Raw genomic sequence first — 23,075 nt, forward strand, 5'->3', positions numbered from 1 at the left:
GCACTTCATCGTCAATCTATAGCTTCGGTGCGTAGGATTCCAATTGAAGGTTTGGAGTTGGCACCTAAGAAAAAAATCCAGGGCCATCTCCACTGAGGTGAAACCTATGCGGTGAAGCATGCTGTGCATAAGGGTTCTCTTTGCGCCTTGGCGTTTTTGCCCACGGAGATGAAACCATAACGTGAAGCGTGGGGAGGGGCGAAGCATGCAACGTATAAGTGTATTCTTGGCGCCTTGGCGTTTTTACCCACGGAAACGAAACCGTTGGGTGGTAGAGGTATGCAGCTTTGCTTTAAGTCTGGTGTGTTTGAAGCACGAAGCGTTCTAGCGCGAGGCGTTGGAAAACGAGTGCCCCGGTGTGGTCTTGTAGTACGCGTTTTTCAAACCACGTAGATGAAACGTTCTAGCGCGAGGCGTTGGAAAACGAGTGTCCCGGTGTGTTCTTTTAGTACGCGTTACGTTCTAGCGCGAGGCGTTGGAAAACGATTGTCCGGGTACTGTGACTACATTATTACCGTGACTACATACTACGACGACATGAGACGCCGACAGCCCGAGCCCCTAACATTATTCGTTCCAATTTTTCAAATGTGATTCCCCGAACCTTTTTGTCTGTTTTTTTTCCTACTACTCAAACTTGTATTATATTAAGCACCATAGTGCGTTCAAACTACTCAAATATATACAAACGCTTTCCGATAAACACCATTCTTATAAGCCGTTATTATTAATCGGCTTACTGCGTTACACGCTATGCGCCAGAGAAGAGTTCCCAAAAACCTTACGCAAAGTCTTACCGAATGGTGATCCATGCAGCCGCATCACATAAATTCTTTGCGATCGTGACGTGACGGCAGATCCTTTCACGCCCAGGCAACAAATCCCGTTCGTACTCCTATACGTATGGGGGGGAGGGGGGGGGGGGGGGGGGGGGGGTTGGCGAAACTAGTTGGGCCCAAACCCTATTTGTGCAGTCACCAGTGTAAGCGAACTCTTCCAAATCCTTAATAAGATATCAGAAAAGAAAAAGAAAACCTCGAAAAATAGGTTGACAAAGATGCGATATGTGTTAGTGCCTTACGTTATGTCCTGGTTCCGATCTTTTTGTCTGACTATAATAAAGATTTATAAATCAATCATTTGACAGCTCCGATTTCCTTCTAAGCCAGAATATTAGAAGTTATTTTTCTGTTCGCGCTCTCAACCGTGCTTGCAAAATGTCAATTCATTTTTCTAATGTAACTGATCCTGGGAATCTCTTATAGCAAAGAAAATGTCATTTAAGTCACGAAAGAAAGTCTTACTGGCCTGATCACATCTTTTCATCAGCACTCATACCTAGCATGTCAACTAAATGGCACCAGGTGCTTTGGGTATGGCTATTAAATTGCGTTTTCGGCGAAGTCCTTTACATGAAATCACATTCAACTCCTCCGTGTCCCAGGAACGCAAAAAAAAAAAATGCTTTCCAGCTTTTCAACAAAAGTATGAACCGATACGTGGCCTTTCTGCTCCTTACGGCACAACCGTGTCTTTTCAGACACGTTTGACCGTAGAGTTGCCGGGGGCCGGGCAGGAAAGCGCATCAATGAAGTGGACAACAGGGAAAACGACAATGGAACGGCGAGGAAAAGAATGCGTTCGGAGGAGCTGTCACGGTGAATGGCACTTGTGGCGCAGTACGGTACCTGTGAGCGGCGAGCAGCGACGCGGCGACTACGAATTGTCACGAAGTTGTCCCGTCTCTCCGGCCAGGCGGTGATGCCGAGCGGCGAAGAGGCGCACGGGAGGACAGCCCAATCTGACGTCTGCAGGCAGCGGCGAACGCGCGCGCAGACCGGTCGGAAGCAGCCCGCGAGTGAGATCGAAAGGAAGCGTTCTGACGCTACGCAACGGGCTGTGCACGAGGGCGGCAGCGTCGTCTGCTTCTCCCGCAGGCGGCGTTACGAACGAGGGCTCGGCTTCCTCGTTTTGTGCTTCGTGCTTTTTCTGCCCCCCGCACGCTGGTTGGCTTTTCGGCCTTTCATTCGCCCATTGAGGCCGTTTCCTTCCGTCGCGCGGGGCGGCAAGTCAATGTGTCTGCAATCAAATTCGCGTGGATGGAGCAAAGCACTGCTCCGGGCTTCGCTGCTTTCTCGTTTCGCTGCTCACGCTTCTGTTTGCGTGTGTTTGTTTGTCTGAACGTGCCTGCGTAGGCGGTCGCTGTCTTGCATTTCTTTTCTTGCGCCCATCCACGGTAGCCTGTCTACGGCCATTGAGGTGCTCATCCATCACGGTTGACTCCATTTCACCATAGGTTAAATACTGACGGCACACTATGCCCCATAAATTATCGCGAATTATCTTCGTAGCCGTTGTGACGTGGTTTTTGACGTCAGTAACCGCTTACACGCGTGTTTAGGCCGCATGTATTTAACGAAGGTGGTGACGCAGCTTTACGCCGTGAAGCATCCGAAGACATCACAGCACGTAATAAAGGTTACGTCAGAACGCGTACGCATCACTTTTCATTGAGTTAGGGGGTTAGGATATCGGCCATGAGCCTCGGTCGGCAGCTGCAATTTGTCACTGGCCAATGCACCTGAGAGTGGGTATGTGATAATTGGGAATTGGCACGTTGACTTCGCTGCCAAATTGGAAGTTGTGAATTGCCCGTGAATTTATCACGGTACGTCACATCACGGCCGAGCCCCTCCAAAGTGTATATGTAAATTTAGGGCGGGTATATAGACGTCGCGGACAAACTGGGACTGGTGAACCAGGCAGGGGCTTATGACGGCAGCTGTCACCATCACTGGAGTAAATATATGTTGAGCCTGGAGGCAAGTTATGAAGATGATGAGGCCCATATATTAAAGCTTGCAGCCAGGAATGCCACAGATCGATGTTCCGAGGTAATGCTATAGCCGTGCTTGCAGCGCTGGCGGTAAGCGGCGAGGAAAAGGAGGCGAAGGCAGGAGGCACGAAGTAGCGTTGCGCTAACCACCGCCGGTTTGTCTGCGCCTCTACCATGACTCCTTCGTGGTTTGTTGAATCGGCCGTGAGCTTCCGACAACGGCTGTCATCGTCACTGGCCAATATATCTGAGAGGTTATACTGTTAGACCGTAGCAGCCAATGGGAAATTTTAATGAGTTTCGGGCTACATGCAGCCAATCTGAATTTTGATGACAGGTTTGGAAACCAGGGGTAATTTTGATGACAAGCTCCGGCTATGCAAATCTGGAGATGCCTCTTCTTTCGCTAAGTAATGCGCGAGTGATGCTCATGCATTAAAATCTCCGCGGTTTCTGCCCGTGTTGTGTGAATCCAAATGTGTGTACATGGGCGCAGCATCTGTTGTCTGACTCAAGCTGTACGTCGAGGAAGCAACTCCGCGGGAGGTCAGAACTGACAGATGCAACGACGAACAAAATGTTGGGTTTGGTTTGGTTTGGTTTAATCATTCCCAAGCGTTTAGAAGCTGCAGCAGAAAAAGGAAGAAGATAAATGGCACTTGACTACTCCCTGACCCCCCCCCCCCCTTAATTTCGGAATTTATACCCCCAAGAAGATGACTCCTGACGGCGTAGAAAAAGTATAGCTCATTTTTTTATCTCATTTATTTCTGGTTTCCCAAAATTTCGGTGAATAAGAAAGGCGACTATCCGCCTCGTCCTCCTTATCACCACCATCCTCATCATCACTGATGATGATGATGATGATTTCTATTGGTTTCCCCTTTGTATCAGGGTGATGACATGTCATCTTACCAAAAAGGACTAATATAATCATGTTTTACACTTTTGGTTTAATACTAGCGCTGCTTAGGGCAGGCACTAAAGCTTATTAGGCCCGAAATACTTTTTTTTTCCCTGTTACAGGTGGTAACTTTCCTAGGCAATATTCCCCTCTCTGCTTTTCGTCCACCAGCATTCTAATCTTCTTTTCGTCCCCTCGACAGCCCTCGACAGGGGGAAGGTCAGCTTCTATGGAGATAGAAGCTGACCTCCCCCCCCTCTTTTAGAAAAAACCTGGATCCGACCCTGAGGACAGATGACAGCGCCGAAAGCGCCGCTTGTTGCGTACAGACGTGAGTGGTAGTGTGAAAGCTGGGAAAACCCATACTTATTCTAATAAGGCGAAAGACCTTTCGAGTAACCCTATGATTAGGTAACCGGACTGTTTATGCGCAACTTGGGCATAAAAGGGGCGAGTTAGTGTCACTAGAACCTTATCTAGTGACACTAGGGCGAGTGCCTTTACGCAGCACTCGTGCCGTGCTACACAGGCAAGTCGACGTACGGTTTTGGACCACCCCCCTCCAATCCCCCACCTACCAATAGAGTTGGGAAGGGCGGCGAAGAGTTGTCCCTTCTTTCTTTCTTTCTTTCTTTTTTGTGCTCCATGCATGTACAGTTTCACTTTATTCGTAGTGCAGCTCCTGCATCGCTTGGCAACCGCGTACATTTACAGCGCTTTTGAAATTGTCTTGTGTAGGGTCAAAAGAGGTACGGATATTTGGCGACATTGTGGGCGATTTCCGGGATGATACAAGATATCGTGGGCCTCTCGGATTCCATCAAACTTGCCCTAATGACCTAGTACCATAATGACTTAGTACACTGTACCCTAATGACTAAGTGACTAAGGCACTGCGACACTGAGCCCGTGGTCGAGGGTTCGACTTGAGGCAGTTTTTCTTCCAATGGGCCCGGGCAAATTCATCAAAATAAAGCCGTGTGTCGAACCGGTAAAAATACCGGTTCGGTTGAATTCATTTCGTGAATTCATTTCGTTCCGGTTCAGTTCCGGTTCGACTAAATCACAACCCGAACCGGTTCGCGAACCGTTTTGGTGAGGTAAGTTTCAAGCCAAGTGCGAAAAAAAATGTTTTTGCAGTTTAAAGCGACCACGAAAACTAAATTCAGTTTTGATGCTTTCAAAATACTTCTTTTTTTTTTCTCATTAAAAGTTGCGCAATTTTAAGAACAACAGTGAGCCATTAGGACAAATATTAAAAATAAAACGTGAGGAGTAGCTACGATTTACCACATACTTTCCCACTCAGCCCCTGTGTTGATTTAGAGACAACTTAAAACCAACAAGGATCATAACTGCTTGTGGGATAAACTTTCCCCCGCTTCCTTTTTATTTTGTTTTGTTGATACCGCAGTCTCCTCTGTGGGATCACCCATCTCCCTGAACGTTGAACCCCTAGAGTTAAGCCTGGGTACCGTCGAGCCACCTCCGTACATTAGCAGGGGACGTGTTTAAATCCCACCGGTGTACGTTTTTCCTCAGTTGTGGCTTAAGAAAAATCATCCTACAGCAGCCAGACGAATTAATGCTACCCATGAATTTGATTGTTTGGTCACCTAGAATAATTTGTCAGTAGTCAGCTACTGCAGAGTGGGAGCCAAAATTTCGTAAGAAGTAATTTAGTTAACCCTCAGACACTCCTTATTACTCTGATCACTGGCATGCATTCTGAGATAGCTATTACGGGTGTGCGCGTCACTATCAATACGTCACCGTGACGTCTGACCACCGCCCCCCTTCAGTCCACTAAGCCGAGGAATCTTATAACAGATTATGCGATTACAAACTGAAGGGTGATTGGACTGTCGTTATTGTCACTGCTTAAGGGACAGGAAAAGGAAAGGAAGAGCACTGTGGATATTGTGCAGCTCTGCAGGGAGCTCACCAGCATACAACCCAGGGCGGGAAGGGCGAGTAGGGGAAGGGGCTCGAAAAGCACCAAATGGAAGTATTTTGAGGAGGCGCTCTTTAATTTGTCGGCAGCAGTGTAACCCCTCCCCCACTGGAACCAGTAGCAGTAGCAGCTGAGCAGTGAGATAGGTTACAGTCAGCGAAGCGCATATCCGAAAACCAAGCATCCCTGAAAAAGACGAAACACCAGAAAAACCGCGAAGCATTTTAGCGCTGGGCAAATGGAATAATGCGGGACCAGCCAGCCTTTCTGCATGTGTCATCTACTTCGTCAGTGCCGTTTTTTTCCGAGACGAAATACGTAGCGCCTGCAAGGTCGGTGGATAAGTTTCTTGCAAAAGGAGAAAGTGCGCGCCATACGCTAACAGGTGTCCCCGCTATATCTGTTATCATTATTTTGATCCGTTAAAAAACGCGAAGTTGTCCGCTCTACTTTTCCTCAAAAACTGACTATTATACCAGGCGCCACGGCGCTCGCTGCATTCGCCGTGATGGCACCTGTGCGTATGTTAAAAGGTAGTACAAATGAAGGAATGTCCAGAGCAAAATCTACCTCTGGGGGTTTCGCTTATTCGATAGCTGAACGCTGCCCAAGAGAGCGTAAAATATTCGTGTGGGAACTAGGTGCGGAATAATTTAAAACCACGTGATGAACCCATGGAAACACGCCTGCCAAATAATATCGGCGCGTTTGATTCCCCGATGCTACTCTGTGCTGTTAGGCGCACCGTATATTGAAGGCCGGCAGAGCAATTTAGACCACGTGGGGGTCTAATCTCTACACATGGAATCTTTCTTTCTTCACTTATATACTAAAAAACGGCAGCGGCGGGCGGGGATCAAACCCGCATCCTTGTGGTCTAAAGTGTTTGCACACTCTAGGTGTGCGACCTATTTGAAGAAAAGTATGAAATGCAGCAAGTATGCACATTCCGGATGTTGGTCTTTGCTTTTGAGCAGTTCAGCAGCCTTGCAGCATTGCCATTACACAGTCGCAGCGAGGGAAGGGCGAAGTCGATGTTTCATATTGCCTGCTGGCTTCCGAGAGTGTGACATTCCGTTTGCTCAGCCCTGCACTCTGCTCGCGCAGCCAGCAGTAGCGTACCTTTCCAACATTGGTGCGCGTACCTTTCCTCATGTTGTGACGACGAAGAGAGCGTTGATAATGTTGGGACTATTCTGAAGGGAAGAGTGCGTGAGAAGTTGCAAAGCTGATGGTGTGTGAAAGACAAAAGCCCCGAATGGCGTTGACCGCGCATTATCAACTGCGGATGGCCGAACCGTTTACTCGTGAACCGGTAACCGTTATTTATTTTTTCGGTTCAGTTGCGGTTCGGGTTTAGCGTGCTCAAAAAATAACGGTTTGGGTTCGGGTTCAGTTCCGGCCAAAATACCAGTTCAGTTCCGATTTTCGGTTTGATTCATTTCCAGTTCGGCATCCTAAAATAAAAAATTGGGCACTTAGGTTTGTTTTATCGTTCGACTGCTCTTGTGCTGTCCTCTTCGTTTCTGTGTCCCCAATAACTTTGTGTAGCCTGTAACCGAAAGCGTAGTAGGGCAATAACAAAATTTATCAATCGCCACGCGTAGGTGTCTCGGTGTCCGTTAATGGAGCCTATATGTCGCCTGAGTCAATCCGTACCTCTACACCACGGCACGCCTATTCTAGGTCGCACGCTCAAGACCGTCATCGTTCAGGTGTTGCTTCAGGGCGTTCAGCACAAGTTTGTCCGTTTTATATGCAGTTAATTCAAGTACTTGTGGAATAATCGGAGACCATAGCCGGCATTCGGTTCATAAAACAAAGTTTAAATGGAGTGACTTAGCCAGGAGCACACGCTTCGCAATAACATGAAATGACAACCACGTCTGTCCGGTTGCCTGATCGGAACACAACATGCATACTCCCAGATTAAATTCGTGGCAACGAAATTCCACCCTCTGGCAGTGCGGAATTTCGCACCACCAGGCAATGTGCCAGAGGCCTCGGACTTAACTGCAGCTGATAAGTATAAAGCCTACTCCGAATCTCGTTCACAAGCCCACCATCTTTTTTCCAGTCAGGGTGACTGCTCAGACGCACGCCCGCAGTCTGCTCCAAGCATTGAAATCTCAGGCCTCCTTCCTAACGCACATCCTAAGGTGCAGTGAACAGAGATGTACATGACGCCACTACGGAATGATTGATTGATTGATTGATTGATTGATTGATTGATTGATTGATTGATTGATTGATTGATTGATTGATTGATTGATTGATTGATTGATTGATTGATTGATTGATTGATTGATTGATTGATTGATTGTAATTTTGACCACCTGGGGATCTCTAACGTGCGCCAAAATCTTGTACACACGGGCGTTTTTGCTTTTCGCCTCCATCAGAAACGCGGCCGCCGCGGCCCTACAAAAAATTGCCCGGGATTTCAAGTGCGCAGTGGGTGAAGCAAATAAATAACACTAAAACCATGTACGGGGCCATGAAAACAAGATGCAAGTTTGGTTCTTTCCTCGCTAGAATAACACTGACGCCACTTGCAACGCGAACTTCATTAAAATAAGCTCTGTAATGAAGAAAACAGACAACAGGCATGCGACACCCTAGCTACGTTTCTGTACCGAAATCATGACGTATTTCAGCCAGCTCGTTGCGACGGCTGAGGCCAGCAAGATCTAACGCAAATTAAAAGGGATTCTAAGCTTGCAGAACGAGCTATGTGCGCTTAAACTTAGTGATCGTTCTTTTTAGAGCAGTAAGAATGGTGGGGTAAACAATTAAAGTTACGAACGAACACGACAGCATAGAAGCACCAGTGCGTACGGCGCGCACTATGCCGGCCGAAGATGCACAGCCGTCGAGCGCGTTGAGCTTGTCTGGCACGACACCGGCCAACTGGCATAATCGACATCGCCACTTTCGCGACCCTGTTTGTCGAGCATACCCATTTTTTTAGATGCAGAGCATCTGATTCACTCGTCTTGTCCCTCCGGCGTCGTCGTCGTTGTCGTCGTCGGCGTTGTCCACCCTTCCCCCATTCTCCTCGCCGCGCCAGCTGCGCTCTCTGCCGCTCACCCCCTCTCCTCTCCGATAGCGAACACTCTCTCGCGAGGGGCATCGGATTGGATTCGATTGGATTGGATTGGATTGGCTTGGATTGGCTTGGATTGGATTAGATTGGATTTGGATTGGATTGGATTAAAGTGGATTGTGTTGGATTGTGTTGCGTCATAGCCGCGGCACGTTGCGTCATAGCCGCGGCAGACGCACTGGGGCCGGCGCATGTGCAGTACTCTCTCTTCCGCGGTTTCCTCTCCTTCGGGCGCGCTGTGAATATAACCGGTGTGCCGTTCTCCGGCGAAGCGACACCCACGCTTGGCTCAAACACCTAGAGTCCACGCCGCTTTACAAGTACGCCAACGTCGTCATCGACTGGGACCGGCTTACGCAGTCCCCTCAACGTTATGCGCGCTATAGAACGCGGTCCCTTCGCCGCTCCGCCTATGCGTCGCATCTACACAGGGGTTCCCGTGAGGGGAGGTGGGAGTTTTTACGAATGATTACTCTCAATTGTAACAAAAGCAACCGGGGTGCAAATCTGGTCAAAAACAGGGCGAATGCGCACAGCAGTCGTTGAGCGGTATCCTCCCGCCATTTATGAAGGCAGACAGTAAACAAGGCAACAGTTTAGACATTTCGTTGTTCGCAGCAGCCTTAGTCAACATACTAACGTTCATTTTCAGCACATACCCTGAATACGTCATCGCTGACGCCACGAAACACACGATTTAGCGGGATAATTAAAATTTTGGCTAAAGATGTTTAATTTCTCAGTGAATAAAGCATCGTTTGCTGCCGGACAAGCCTTTAGGACACTAGAAAACGCCAAATCTTTGGAATAAAACAAACTCGTGATTTGTCTACATGGCCCCTTTAACGTGTACATTTGGGCTTGAACTATGCGCTTAGAGCACTTGACCTATGTTACCAGTACGTTTAGCTCCTGCATTATGCTTCATTTTTAGTTTTGCTCAGAGAAAAAGAGTAGATAGAGGGAAACACCAGAATCTCTTTTCATCCGTTTATTTCAAAAGAATAGCCTCAGTGCTCCCGCTGTGCCAAGAAACGCTGGGCATGTTCGTAAGCAAGAACTTTGCTTCATTATTCAGTGAGAAGCAAATGGCTGCTTACTGGGAAGAGGTAATCGTTCCGAGAAAAGTGTTTATACGTTGTTTCCGAGACTCATATCAGGTTTAAACTCCCCCCGGGCCTTGTCTTCACGTCGCGGTGTAAACGGAGGAATAAAATACGCTTGTCCTTCCACCGCAACGACATGCAGCAAGGGCGCGACAAAAATCAATAGATGTCCGCTTTTTAGACATCGAGTCTTCGAACTGCGGCATTACGACAATCGCGCAGTTGAGATCCAAAGCGCACATCGCACGTCGCGGGGTTAGGAGAAAGCAACCTGTCCCTGTCAAGGCCGTTGACCGCCCTGGCCGCTAGATGGCCGGCGCTTATTTGTAATGGCGGCGCCATATGTGGCTGCGCACCTCTGACAGTTTTATTTTATGAGTAAGCATATGAGGCTCAACCCGTAAAAATCTGTCATATGTGTCTCAAACCTCGGTGACGCGAGAACGAACGATGGTATACAGCGTAAGCGCGGAGCTGGGGAGAGCGAACAATGGGGTTGGTGTAGAAAGTTTACTGTAGAAAATTTCGGGATGAAAGGAGAAACTGGAATGCCTTCGTCCGTCTGTCCCTGTCAAATGACGACTATGAGCCTATGTGCCCTAGCGCCCAGGTGGGGCTCCGCGCCGCCCACGCCGGCGGAGAGCGTGCGTGACGTCAAGGGCCGAGTCAGCGGTGGGACGCCGAAGAGAGCGGGGGTTTGTGCCTGTGTATGTGCCCTGGCCCCCGCGATAAGCAACGACTTGGCGACGGAGCTGATCGCGAAGGTCGTGATATGGGTGTGTGTATGACGCCGCGTGGCGTTGCGAGGGTTAGTCGTCGGTTCGGCGAGTAGGGCATAAGCGTAAACGTGCTTCAGTACCGAAAACATTGTCTGCAACAAGTCGTGTTTTATCTTTTCGTAACTCCAGAGAAGCCTCCAGATAGCAACGACCTGTATATTTGTGGTTGCTGGCCCCGTCGAAGCAAATTCTTGAGGCCATGACTAATCGTTGGTTATGACTTCGGATCCAGTGGGCTTGATCTTCAGAGCTGGTGATAACTGTGTGTTTTATTACTCAAATATATGCTAGAAGTGTCTTCGCACACACGACGAAAATTCTAAGGTGGCTGTGTACTGCTAGACATTTCATGTCTTAAGCGAGAAAACGTCAAACAACGCACGCGTGATGCGCCCAAGACCCGATCATATGCAAACGCTTCACTGCGTTCGTCGTATGCGATAAAGTGTGTGATCTCGCACCGCTGTGTTTTCTTGGCACTCTAGATGAATCTGAAGACAGCAACTACAGCTCCTCATAGGCCGGCGTCCTTTTAGAGCGTGAAACACCACATCTCAATTTTGAAACATCTTTCACCCGTAGCCCATGGCATAGATCATTTCAACATACATATTCTAACAATACTTCCAATTCCGGCTTGCGGTCGTTTAAGTAGATCTGATATGTCATACATTTCTAAATACAACACTAGTCAATAAATAAATAAGTATATTGACCCTCCGAAAGCGGCTATAATTCCATTTCTCTTCTCCTCCCCCTTTTCAGCCAGCGTGGCTTACTTTCAGAATAAGACATATTACTGCAACAATACGAAAATGTAATTGAAATTAAATTTTAATTTTGTTGCTTATGTCAGTCTGCACATCGTAAAACCTCAAGTGTACCAAAAAAAGTTGGTTAAACTGAATATGCGTGTTGAATTATTTAAAAATAAAAAATAAATCGTGCACCCCCTCCGTGAAAGACGACGATGGCTGAACGCGAAGCTTTCTCGTGAAGTATTCTTTGGTTGTCATATGAGATTGGACTGAGTTTCGAACACGTCGACGGCGCAATTGGATAGGTGCCGGCTTCATAATGCCAGGGACCGAGGTTCGATTCCTCCCCCCCCCCCCCCCCCCCCCCCGCGAAGTGTTTTCTTCTTTGACTTCACCCTCGATTATTCATCATCATCGTCAGAGAAGTTGGCTTTCCTGCAGGGCGTTTTCGCATTACAGACGCCATCAGTGAGAACCATGACTAAAGCTTCGCTTTAAAAATAGCTCCTTTAATGTAAACGTTCATGGTCTGCTTTCACTCAAAACGCCATGACGAAGTGCGGGCTTGAAAGAAGCCAATATGGCTTGACAAAATCCGGCGGCATTTGATTGGAGTAAAAGAATGGTATCTGCGCTGGGTCATCGCGCAATGCGAAACGTTGTTCTTGCATTGGGCGATATCGAATCGCCGATATTTTTTAGTCGAATCTCATTCCGTTGGTTTCTGAATCTATTCTGAATCTATTCTGAATCTATTCTTTAGTCGAGCCATATTTTTTAGTCGAATCTCATTCCGTTCGTTTGTAGTTTCGTTTGAGTTGTGTATAATTTTATTACTGCTCTAACCAAGCTCATCGACAGACGGTGGAAGTCTACTCTCTAAAGCAATCTCGCGTTACAGCTTCACCATAATGAACCTGTGTGACCAATCCATCCCGGCGACAAAATTTGTCGGGGCTCTTAATTCTGCTTATGTGCTTTGAAGGGGAAAGGATTTCGATACTTATCAACGACCTCTTTACTGGTACGTCATGTTTGTGTCTTTCTGTTCGTTTTGGTTTCTTCGGATTTGGCCCGAATTACTTGCACAGGCTTCTTTACTGCTACACAATTTTTGCGTCTTTTTCTTCCCTTGCGTTTCTTCGTCTTTCGGCGCGAAATACTTAAAGGGGTCGTGAAGAGATTTTCAAAAAAACTGTGTTGTGTGTGCGCTTATAACCGTGGAACCTTGATAAACAAACAATGCATACCCGTTTCGTCGTCCGATATCGGGAAACAGGTAAATAAATGCAGTTACGGTTTCACCGAGGCTTTCCTCCTCAACTCGTGAAGTGACGTTTCAGTAAGTCAGTAAGCAGCCAATCACAGTTCTCCCTCGTCTGCACAATATGTCGGCATAGGGCGGGCTTGCAAAGGGTCAGATAAAGCTACAACATCGGCGCCATGATGAAACTCGCCCTGCAACTGAACGGGAGACGTCTGATCTCTGATACGACTGATCAACATGGTCGAACTTTCAGTCAACAACACCGGCGAGTGGCGCAGGCAGAAGTAACCACGTTTAATCTAAACTAGGCATTCGTAAACTGTTTACGCTGCTTTCCACGAGTCTAAACTGTCGTTTTGCTAGCCGATATTCTTGCACAAGTTTGCCGACGTCTGTCTCACGTAGCCTGTAATGTGAGTTGCGCGAACGTGAAACTTCTGACCTGACGAGATACATGACCGAACGCTTAAAATGAGAGTTTATTACATAAACACGTTTATCGAAGGAACTTCGAGTTGTCGGAACTTAAAACCCACTCATTATTCACTCATCAAGCGCAAAAATAACTAGCGAGAACGATACAGCGCCGAGTCGCCGAGTCCCAACATCACGCAGTTCGAGGATTGCTTTCCTGTTTCCTGCAATAAACAATGCTGTTAACGCTGTTTTGTTGACTGTATACGCTCCGCTTTGGCTTACTGCAGAAGCGCTCAACAGTAAGTTGGCGGTTAAAGCTCTGGGTAGATTAGAATTTATGAAAACACGACAGACTTCTGGGCTACAAATGTGAAGAGGCTTTTATGCAGCAGTTTTTCGGCGCGCGCGCTTCCCGCGGCGATAGTGTAGTGGATAAAGTGTCCGACTAGGCTGGCCGTAACGTTGGGCTGGCCTGGAGGCCGCAAGTTCGAATCGCACACGGGGCACTTTTTTTTTTTTCTTGAGCGGTCTTGGGCCATTTTATACAAAAAGATAAAATTCCGAAGAGAATTCGGCAAAAGAACGTGAAATTCGGCAGGTAAACTGGCTACAAACACCCAGTAGGTCTGAGTTCTGCTGCAATGGTTGCCAGACAACTGAAGCGGTCACGACACCGCTCACGTGGATAGAAAACTGTTTTTTGGCAACGAATAAAGGAGGCATTATTTTTAAAATATTGGGTTTGCAGATTTGCAGAATATTATACACAAAGAACATTGAACTGCGTTGAACTCTGGAATGTACTTCACATGACGTCATTCTAGTTGCGCTGCCGACCGCCCGTGCGCGCATAGTCGCTTGCGATGCGTCCCAAAACGAGAATTTCAACGGCGCCTCCTAAATTCCAGAAGCAATGAATTGTGAAAATATTTGGGATTTACGTTCTTAAAAGGTCGTTCAAGCAGACAAAATTAATCAAAGACAAATGCATTTTTTTCCTGGGTGAACCGCTTGCGGTTCACGCTCATACTTCACACGAAGGTCGCATTTTGTGGTCTATTTTGTTTGACACCAGGAACAACGATGGTACTTGCCTGTTTATTCTGAAAATAAATAAAAACAATTTTTGCCTATGGGAAATGGCGACCGATTTGGACGTGCGAGCCAGTGCAAGCTAACCTTGGAACGACGGCGCCAGCTGGGGTACGCAGAGCGAAACGGACGATGGGATTCACGGTAGGAAGGAGCCAAATGCGGTAGCAGACGATCAGAAAATCTCTTTCGTCCCTAGTTTACGATGATCCCAAATAGTTGTATAACCGCTGATACCAAACATAATAAAATATTCCCACGGCTCATCGTTGCCAATAGACGCTGGATTTGTTTCCGCACCTGTTTTCACATTTTCTTATCGTCTGGTACCTCATTTGGCTCCCTCCCACCAAGGAGGGACCCAAATGGAAGGAGCCAAATCAGGTAGCAGACGATCAGAAAACCTGCTTTCACATTTTCTGATCGTCTGCTACCTCATTTGGCTCCTTCCTACCATGAATCCCTATCGTGCATTTCGCTCTGCATACCCCAGGTGGCGCCGTCGTTCCAAGATCAGCTTGCACTGCGTCGCACATTCAAAGCGGCCGCCATTTTTCCATAGGCGAAAATCGTTTTTATTTATTTTCAGAATAAGCAGGCAAGTACCATCGTTGTTCCCAAAATGGACCACAAAATTCGACCTTCGTGTGAAGTTTGAGAGCGAACCGAGCAGCGGTTCGCTCAGGGGGAAAATGTAAAGTGTTCTAATTTTCGTCGTAACACCGCAGTCTGGTGACATATGCCGCAGCTTTCCCGGAATCAGAGTTCTACGCGGCTGTTTCACTGATGTTTCGACACGTTTACTCATCACGCAGCAACACTGGTGTAATCTTTCTTTCAGCGCTGGCAAAGTCCAAAAAAAAATTTTTTTTTCTTTTTAAGTGGGGAGATAACGCAGGAATGACGCATCTGTGCTCCTACTGTGGAGACACACGTTGAAACCCCGTGCGAACTAAAACGCGTTTTTATTTGCTCTTGATAGGGCCGCCATTTTCTGTACCGGACAACTACAAGATACGACAGCGGCAGGTACGCGACAATTAATCGAATGCCGTTTCGTCGAACGCGGATACATCGAAGGCATGTCCTTTTCATTGAAGCCGATTTGTTGAACGTCACCCGTTTCATCGAATGCTGTTTGGAAGCTTCGGGAGTGATTAGTATTGCTGCTAGAAAATTGCAAGCCCTTTTAATCATCATGGGATGCATGAAGCGCGATACTTTATAATTTTAGGTTCGCATAGAAAACCCGCGCCTTTTTCAAGCACAAATCCAAATCATCAATCAGAGATCATATCATCATTCGACCGATTCCCAAAAACATGCACCCAGAATTTCATATTGAAAGGCGGATTCATCGAGCCACGACACTAGATAAAAAATTTCCACCTTCCCGAGCGACCTTTTATGTCGATGCCGCAGAATATATAAAGATGCATTCGCCATTGCCGTAATTCACTCCACGTCATCTCCTCCTCTTGCAACCCTCGCCATTCACACCCGTCACCCGCATGTCGCGGAAGAGGCGGCAATCGCACTGGCATTAACCCAAAGGCCCACCCCTGAAATTGTATTTTAGGATTCGAAAACGGCCGTTCAAAATTTTGCCAAAGGGCTCATTTCCGCCCCGGCACACAAAATTCTCTGTCTAAATTCGCCATCCGACACGGTCGAACTCCAATGATTCCCGGCTCACACGGGCATTGGAGGGATAGAGACGGCCCACACAGCAGCCCGAGCACTTGTCACCCGGGCGTACGATGTGGACTCTTCCCTCCATGGAGCCAGATCGACCAGGGACAGTCTCCTCATATTCAGAGAGGTCATACAGCATTACCGCCTCTCCCGCCGCAAGCTTCCCCCCGCTCACTCATCCCTCACTCTGGAGGAGGAACGCCTCTGGCGTCAACTCCAAACAGAATATCTACCCTGCAGAGCCGTCCTTCATCATGTCCACCCCTCCCTCTACCCATCCTCACTCTGCCCCCGCTGCGGTGAAAAGGCCACGGTCCAGCACCAAATGTGGGCTTGTGCAGAGGACCCATTCCCTCCAATTGATTCTCCTGACCAGTGGACGGAGGCGTTGGGCCGCTCGGACCTGCAGCTCCAGAAGGAGCTTGTGATTCGAGCGGCTGAAGTCGTCGCGACCCTCCGGGTCGTGCCCACAGCGCACTAACACTTTATGTAAATAAAAGTTATTTCTCTCTTTCTCTCTCTCAAGCACAAGTCTCCTTCACTGCCCATTTCCGTGGCAATTATAGGCAATGTGACGGAGAACGAGTGTGCTTCGGGTGATGCTAGATATACATAGATATACATATACACGGGTTAGATATACATAATTTTTCTTCGATTACCTTTTTTTATTGGTTTTGTGAAACTGTTTCTAAGCGTTTGGCAGCACAAATCACCACAAGGCACACGTTTTTGGCACGCACTGCAAATTCATTAACCGAATAAGAGAAATTTATTTTGAAAGGAAGAAATAGCCTGTGCATGTAGCTGCAATGAAGGATGGCATAAAAGCGTACAAGAACCCTTTTCGCTGGATAGCAATCGCCCTCAAAAAGTATCTTACTGACATCTTTCGCCGGTTGTTGGAGACGCGCTTGAGAGCCTGTGACTGTAGACAGTAAAGCCTTTGGACAGTAGAGCCTTTCTCTGCTTTGGCGGCAGCTGGAATCACAGAAGGGCTTCCATCCGGCCATCCGTAGCTTGTCGACTGTTAAACGCGGCTGAGGAACCGCTCCAAAGGCGGGAAGTCCTATTCCGACAACTTTCGAAAGCGTACTGCGCCAGCTTCCTACCGATTTATTTCATCATAGCAGCTTTTCTTCCGTTATAGACTGAGCGGACTATAAAAGGTAAGGGTTAAAGAGGTGGTGCCGATCAAGGCCGCGGCCTCCTCATGGCACAATTCTCCTCAAGCAAGCATACCAGCGCCGAGACGAACACCTCCTTCAGTTTGTCGAACCTCTGCAAGCCAACAAGTTTTTTAGAAATCCGGGAAGTCTGGTCAATTTACGTACCCATCCAATCTATTGGGTGGAAGGGATAGCGTATGTGTGTGTGTGGGGGGGGGGGGGGGGGGCGGAGGGGGGGAGGGTTGAGGGGGCCAGGAAGACCAAGGCGCACAGTTGTCGGACGCAAACGCAACAAATTAGCATCGCTCCCATAAAATACTGCAGGTAGATCTTCTGGATGTACTTGGAAACGTTTTGAGACAAATCTATTGAGACAATATACCAAAAATAAACATGAAAAGAAGTCATCATGACTATAGAAGGTTAAGGGAAACAGCAACCTCATTTATTTCTGTCTATGGACGCCAAGGGCCCTGCTCCACTGTGCGCTACCTGACTCGATAAAATGTCCCCGATGAAACGTCCTTCGACAAAACGGCATTCGATGTAACGGTGTTCGATGAAACGGCCTCTATAAAGTGGCGTTCGATGTAACGGCGTTCAATGAATTGTCTGCAACCCGACAACGGCAGTTTTTCGCCCTATAGGGCACTTAGGTCTCTGGCCCTAACTACGGGGAACGACAGCAACGTGCATATGCTATTTGACTCAAAAATGTGATCAGCGCTGTGGCTGCGCTCAATACAAAATGCCATGCAATACTGCGCGATGCCACAACGCAGACCAAACTTTTAAGTGCAATCGTACGCTGGACATTGTAATATAGCAGTCATTTCATTGTTGGCAATATGAACTGGAAATCGAGTCTGTCGTGGTGAAGCCGATCCGCAAGATTGTTTGAAACAATAGGCACTAAAAATCGGTTTGACGCACCTGATGAAGCCCGCAAAGTCTATAGCAAATAGCGTTTGTACGCACATTTGGCATACGGGCATATGCGTAAACAACTGGTGCTCAGAAGCGCGCTGTCTTTACGAACGTTTCGGGCATCATATTATTTGCGATGGTGCAATGAAACCGTACAACAAGAACAATAATTTAACTCCATAATCGAAATCATGGAGAGACTATGCAAGCTTTGCGTTACAAGACAACCTTAGACGCTCTACGTGTTCGATCTGTGATTAGCTGTACTCAAACAATGCCAAGAAAGCAGCAGGCATTTCCGAATACGTCGTGTTTTGTCTTAACCTGGATTCTTTGTCTACTGAGAATCACCCTTCATGGTGCAATTACTTCCATGTTCTACGTTAGGCGTTGGTTCTTTGAAATGCTTGATACTGCAGAACCCTCAAGTGTTGACTGGTAACCGCTTTCAAAACAGGCGGCTGTCAGCGCGCGAAAACAGGATTTTTTTTATCGGTAAAACAAACTGCAAGGAATAGACTTTGTGAGAAACAGGCCACTCCGGGAACCTGGGTGATTTTTTTTTCCACATCAGATATGAGCCTCGTGTTGTGTTTCAGAGTTTTTCGCTCAATTCCACGCTTTAAAGTGTGTCTGCAAAAAAAAAATGTCGCCTGGTCTTAATGGAGGCCAGCCTTAACGGGCGCCGACTCAGGCGACTCTGACTACGACGGTTGCCAACCCGTTAACAACGTGTCCTTGCTGCCAGCGAAGAGCCGCGGTAATGCGGCTGTCAACCACGTCGCCCGCGGTGTCATGATTGGCCCTGGTGAAAAGAGCGCCTTTCTCGTGCTTCCAGGAACGCAATATTCGCTGCTGTCTTAAGTTTATTTATATTCAAAGTATATCTAGCCGAACCCGGGTAGGTTTCTGCGTCGATTTTGTAGCGCCGTCTTGATGGCATCGCCATTTCGGCGCCGCCGTTTCTTTGAATTCGTTTTCAGCTCCCGTGGCGAAAATCAGCTCCGCCATTTCAGCGTAGCGTGAACACGAAGTATATATAAGGATGACCTTTCGAAACTACAGGCACCGGTAGCCCGGCACGTATATGTCAAAGAAGCTTAGCGCAGAGAAAATCTTTGGCATACCTAATGCAGGACATTTGTACGTAACGGATATAGTGCCGGCGTTCCCTTAATTAAAACACACGTTGTATTGCGTTTTACGATGAGAAATTAAAAGAAGTGGGTTAATTAAACGGCGCCGAAGACAGACGAGGCACGAGAACAGGAAAAAGAAAAGGTGTCGGATCTAGCAGCACCAAGAACAACATAAACAAAAGATCAGGAGAATAAAGACACTAGCTCACACTGTTTTTCGCTTAAAACACAGATACCATATTAATTCCGACTGAAAACAGACATAAAGCAAAAATTGGCCACGTATCTGCTCCTTTCGTTGCAAATGTCGACGGAAGAAGACTGCTTTCGCTTAAACCACACATACCAGATTCCTACTGAAAACAGACATAAAGCACAAACTGGCCGCATATCTGCTCCTTTCGTTGTCAATGTCGACGGAAGACGACAGTCGACTGGCGCCTCTGGCAAGTAAACGCCTCCCTTCTCTTTCCGGCTCACCTCCCATGCTGTTCCTTTCCCGTCTCGTTCCCCCCCCCCAGATAACACTCTACACGTTTGTCGTCAATTTAAACTTACCGCGTTCCACTGCTCCAAGTCGGATGCCTCGATGCCAGCACGGCGGAGACGCGTGTAAATCGAGGCACCCTACTACAACGTTGATAGAACCACGTTGCCCAACCCCACGAGCGTTCGAAGCGGAACGCGGAATCCATCTAGTGGAACCTTTCGTTGTTGTTGCCGTTTGATTTTTTTTTTTTTTAATGCTGCCAGGTAGCGCGGGAAACAGCGGGTGACGGTTTTCTGCAGTTGATGTAGTATTTTATTTACTATGGCAAAAAAACAAGCATCTATGAATTTTTAATAAAGGAACACTGCAACTATCACTTATGTATTGATTTTCTGCCTTATATTTGCGGAATGTCGTGTTCTTGTTCAACAATGTTGACATGTATGGACATTAACACCGGACGTATACGTTTAGATTTGGCTGTGGGTATTTAAGACTATTGCGCTGTTTCTTTTACTTTGGCCGGGTGGCTTAATCGAGTCACATACATACATACAGACAGGCATACAGACAGACCAAAATTTCTGCGTTTAGGTAGCCCAAGAAAGACTATCGTCCTTAAAAGAGAAACTGCCGCGTGCTCCCGCCGCTCGCATGCATGAGCCGCCTTGTTGACGTGCTCACCGATGCAATTTGGACATTTGGACACACCGCTCTGCGAAAGAAGCCCACGTTTGACTCCATTCTACCTGCCCATAGGTCCTCATTCGCGTGTACGAAGGATGCCTCGATGTGAGTGGAAGCTCGTGAGTGGAAGCTCGGATTTTTAGGCATTAAAAAGCGCGTTTTAGGCGCCTAGAAAGGCAGTAAAAACATCGTTTTGGGCTTGCAACGTCGGAAATATATATATATATATATATATATATATATATATATATATATATGCCATAATTTTTCACATAAATGCAAATAACTTCAAACGAATACGTGCACAAACTCTATGCACGACAAGAAAACCAAAATTGTTATTGTATAATGTACACAGTTAAAGGTGCACACAGTTGAACATAGAATTCGGTTGTCTCATAACTGCTGAACCAATGGCGATCCATCGGCTTAATTCAACAAGCGCAACAAGGCATGAATTCAACAAGGCATGAAAAACAATACTTGAGTGTTGGGAATAGTCATTAAAAAGCGCTACTTTGTGTCTACCTGATGGAATTTAATTACGACGCAAGAGAAAGAGACGATAATAATAATAAACGAAAGAGAGACTACGATTTATCAAGACGTTAATACGCCTTTACATGAGGACTGTTAGGTGCAACTATACCAATTTTCTTATATACAATGATATCCGAATTGAACAAGGAAGACATCCCAACACTCGCAAATACACTTCCACACACTTCAAGAACGTTTTCGAAGGTGCTTTGAAGCAAAGATTTTTGATGGAAGAGCGCGTTTCCGAGCCCATTGTCAATTTGAATTTCAAGGCGTAAGGAAGCGCAGCTGCGCAGTGAAGTTTTGCCGTTGGCTCTTCAATGCAGGAGTGATCTGTTAACAAAGTCCTGTTCGATGCTCAACCGTTGCGTTGAAAATACAGTTGGATTTGAGTATGCCTCTATAAACGAGGATGCGACTGCTCATGCTTGAAGAAATCTGTTTGGAGAGCACGAAGTACGTAGTCTAATAATCACTGCGATAATTGTGGAAACAATAGCAAACTAACACCATCTCCAGATTTTTTATTCAAAATTGCGACTCTTGTCACTGAGAATGAGCGTCCCATTCTAGTTGTGCTAGCAGTTATCTTCCGGAAGTAGGTAATCTGGAGGACTACAGGTTGAACCCTTAGAGTTCTGAACAGTCACTTCTGCCCGGTTCCGTGAATAATGATTCCAAAGTGCACCCCAAAGGGAAACTCGAGGCTAGATTGTGTTCATATAGTCGCCGACATTGAAAATATGCATTGAAAATAGGCTTTTATCTGCATTTGTAAGCATTTAGGCAGAAACGCCAAAATAGGCATTGATAGGCAATTTAAAGACACCATAAAAGCTCATACATCAAAATGGCGCAATAGGAGCTCAAGGAGCAGAATAGGCATTTGCCTAAAATCCGGTCTTTAGTCGTATATACAGACTTATTTTATCAATTGATACCAACGATTCCTCACGGCAGGTGTCCTTGCGCGATTGATTGATTATTTATATGCTTCGCGCGCCCTTTGCACCTCTAGGAGGGATTTCTAGTTTTTTATGCTTTTTTTTTTAGTTTTTAAGTTTTTTTTAGTTTTAAATAAACCACTGCCCACAACGCTAAAACCATCTCAATTAAAACAATCTCAATTTAAGCAAATTCAATCTGAATATAAACGAATTTAACCATCAAATTTACACCTATAATACGGGACCGAAAAAGAAAACCATGTGAAGAGAAGACCCTCGGTCGGTTGGTGGCGATGACAGTGCACACCGGGGCTAGCGGCTTATGGAGGGTCCACCGAATGTACATAGTACTATCACTCTTCTTGCCACGCGAGAAACGACAACGCAGCTACCACGAGGTGCACGTGGTCGCTAACCCCAGCCCGGTCGCTAACCCCAACGGAAAGAAAACGAATGTCTTCCGGTCGCGCATTGTTTTGATCTAGAAGTGTCCCCACACTCAGAAAGAATTTTGCAGATAAAAAATTTCAGCGGCACGTACAGCGCGAAATAATGGCTAGCGATATCGTGAGCCTTTCCTGTCTATTCCGGTGACTGTTTCTGTCGCCTGCTTCCTTGAGTCGCGGAAATCCGTTGTGCGTCCTTTGTGCGCTTGTGAAGGGGGCCTCGGGGCTGAGGGGAAGGGTTTAGGGGGCCTAATATCAAAGGAATTAGTTCGCACATAATAAATCATCACGATGCCCTGACTGTTGCTCATGAGCCGGTGTGACTCAGTAACTCCCAAAAGCAGCAATCAGGGTCCAACAAACAGGAAAAAGTAAAACACTGTTGGCAAAGACGAGGACGCCGGTTCGATTCCTGGCCGCGGCGGCCGCTTTTCTGATGGAGGTGAAAAGCAAAAACGCCCGTGTGTACGAAATTTCGGCGCACGTTAAAGATCCCCATGTGGTCAAAATTAATCCGAAGCCCTCCACTACGGCGCGCCTCATCGCCTGCGTTGCGTCGGCGCGTTAAACCCTACAATCAATCAATCAAAATATAAAATATTGCACTGATTTCTTTTATCCTAGTTCATTGCACAGATATGTATGTGCAAAACGAGTACGCTAGGTTTCATTTCAAATAACATATTTGAAAAAAGTTATGAATTCTCGCGTAACGTGAGCTGATGCAAAATCTTGTTTTGAGAAAAAATGTAAATATAGGTTTGAAACGGCGTAATTAATAGGAAAAACAACGCATATTAGCCTCAAATCCACCAA

General features: G+C 46.8%; 1 protein-coding gene across 2 annotated transcripts in view; it reads right to left on the bottom strand.

Annotated features, from left to right (window-relative positions):
* Positions 1-23,075, bottom strand: part of LOC144155811 (monocarboxylate transporter 5-like) — a 132,925-nt gene that overhangs the window by 60,682 nt on the left and 49,168 nt on the right. The window contains exon 1 of one of the 2 annotated variants that reach the window (XM_077687486.1): positions 1,689-1,901. The exons of the other annotated variant lie outside the window; for it this stretch is intronic. The gene's annotated coding sequence lies outside the window, so the exon portion shown is untranslated. Of the gene's footprint in view, positions 1-1,688; positions 1,902-23,075 lie in introns of those variants that run through there. 2 annotated transcript variants of the gene reach the window in all.

The sequence above is a fragment of the Haemaphysalis longicornis genome, unplaced genomic scaffold, assembly GCF_048455015.1.
Source record: "Haemaphysalis longicornis isolate Haplotype H1 unplaced genomic scaffold, Haemaphysalis longicornis Haplotype H1 scaffold_1, whole genome shotgun sequence".
NCBI lineage: Eukaryota > Metazoa > Arthropoda > Arachnida > Ixodida > Ixodidae > Haemaphysalis > Haemaphysalis longicornis.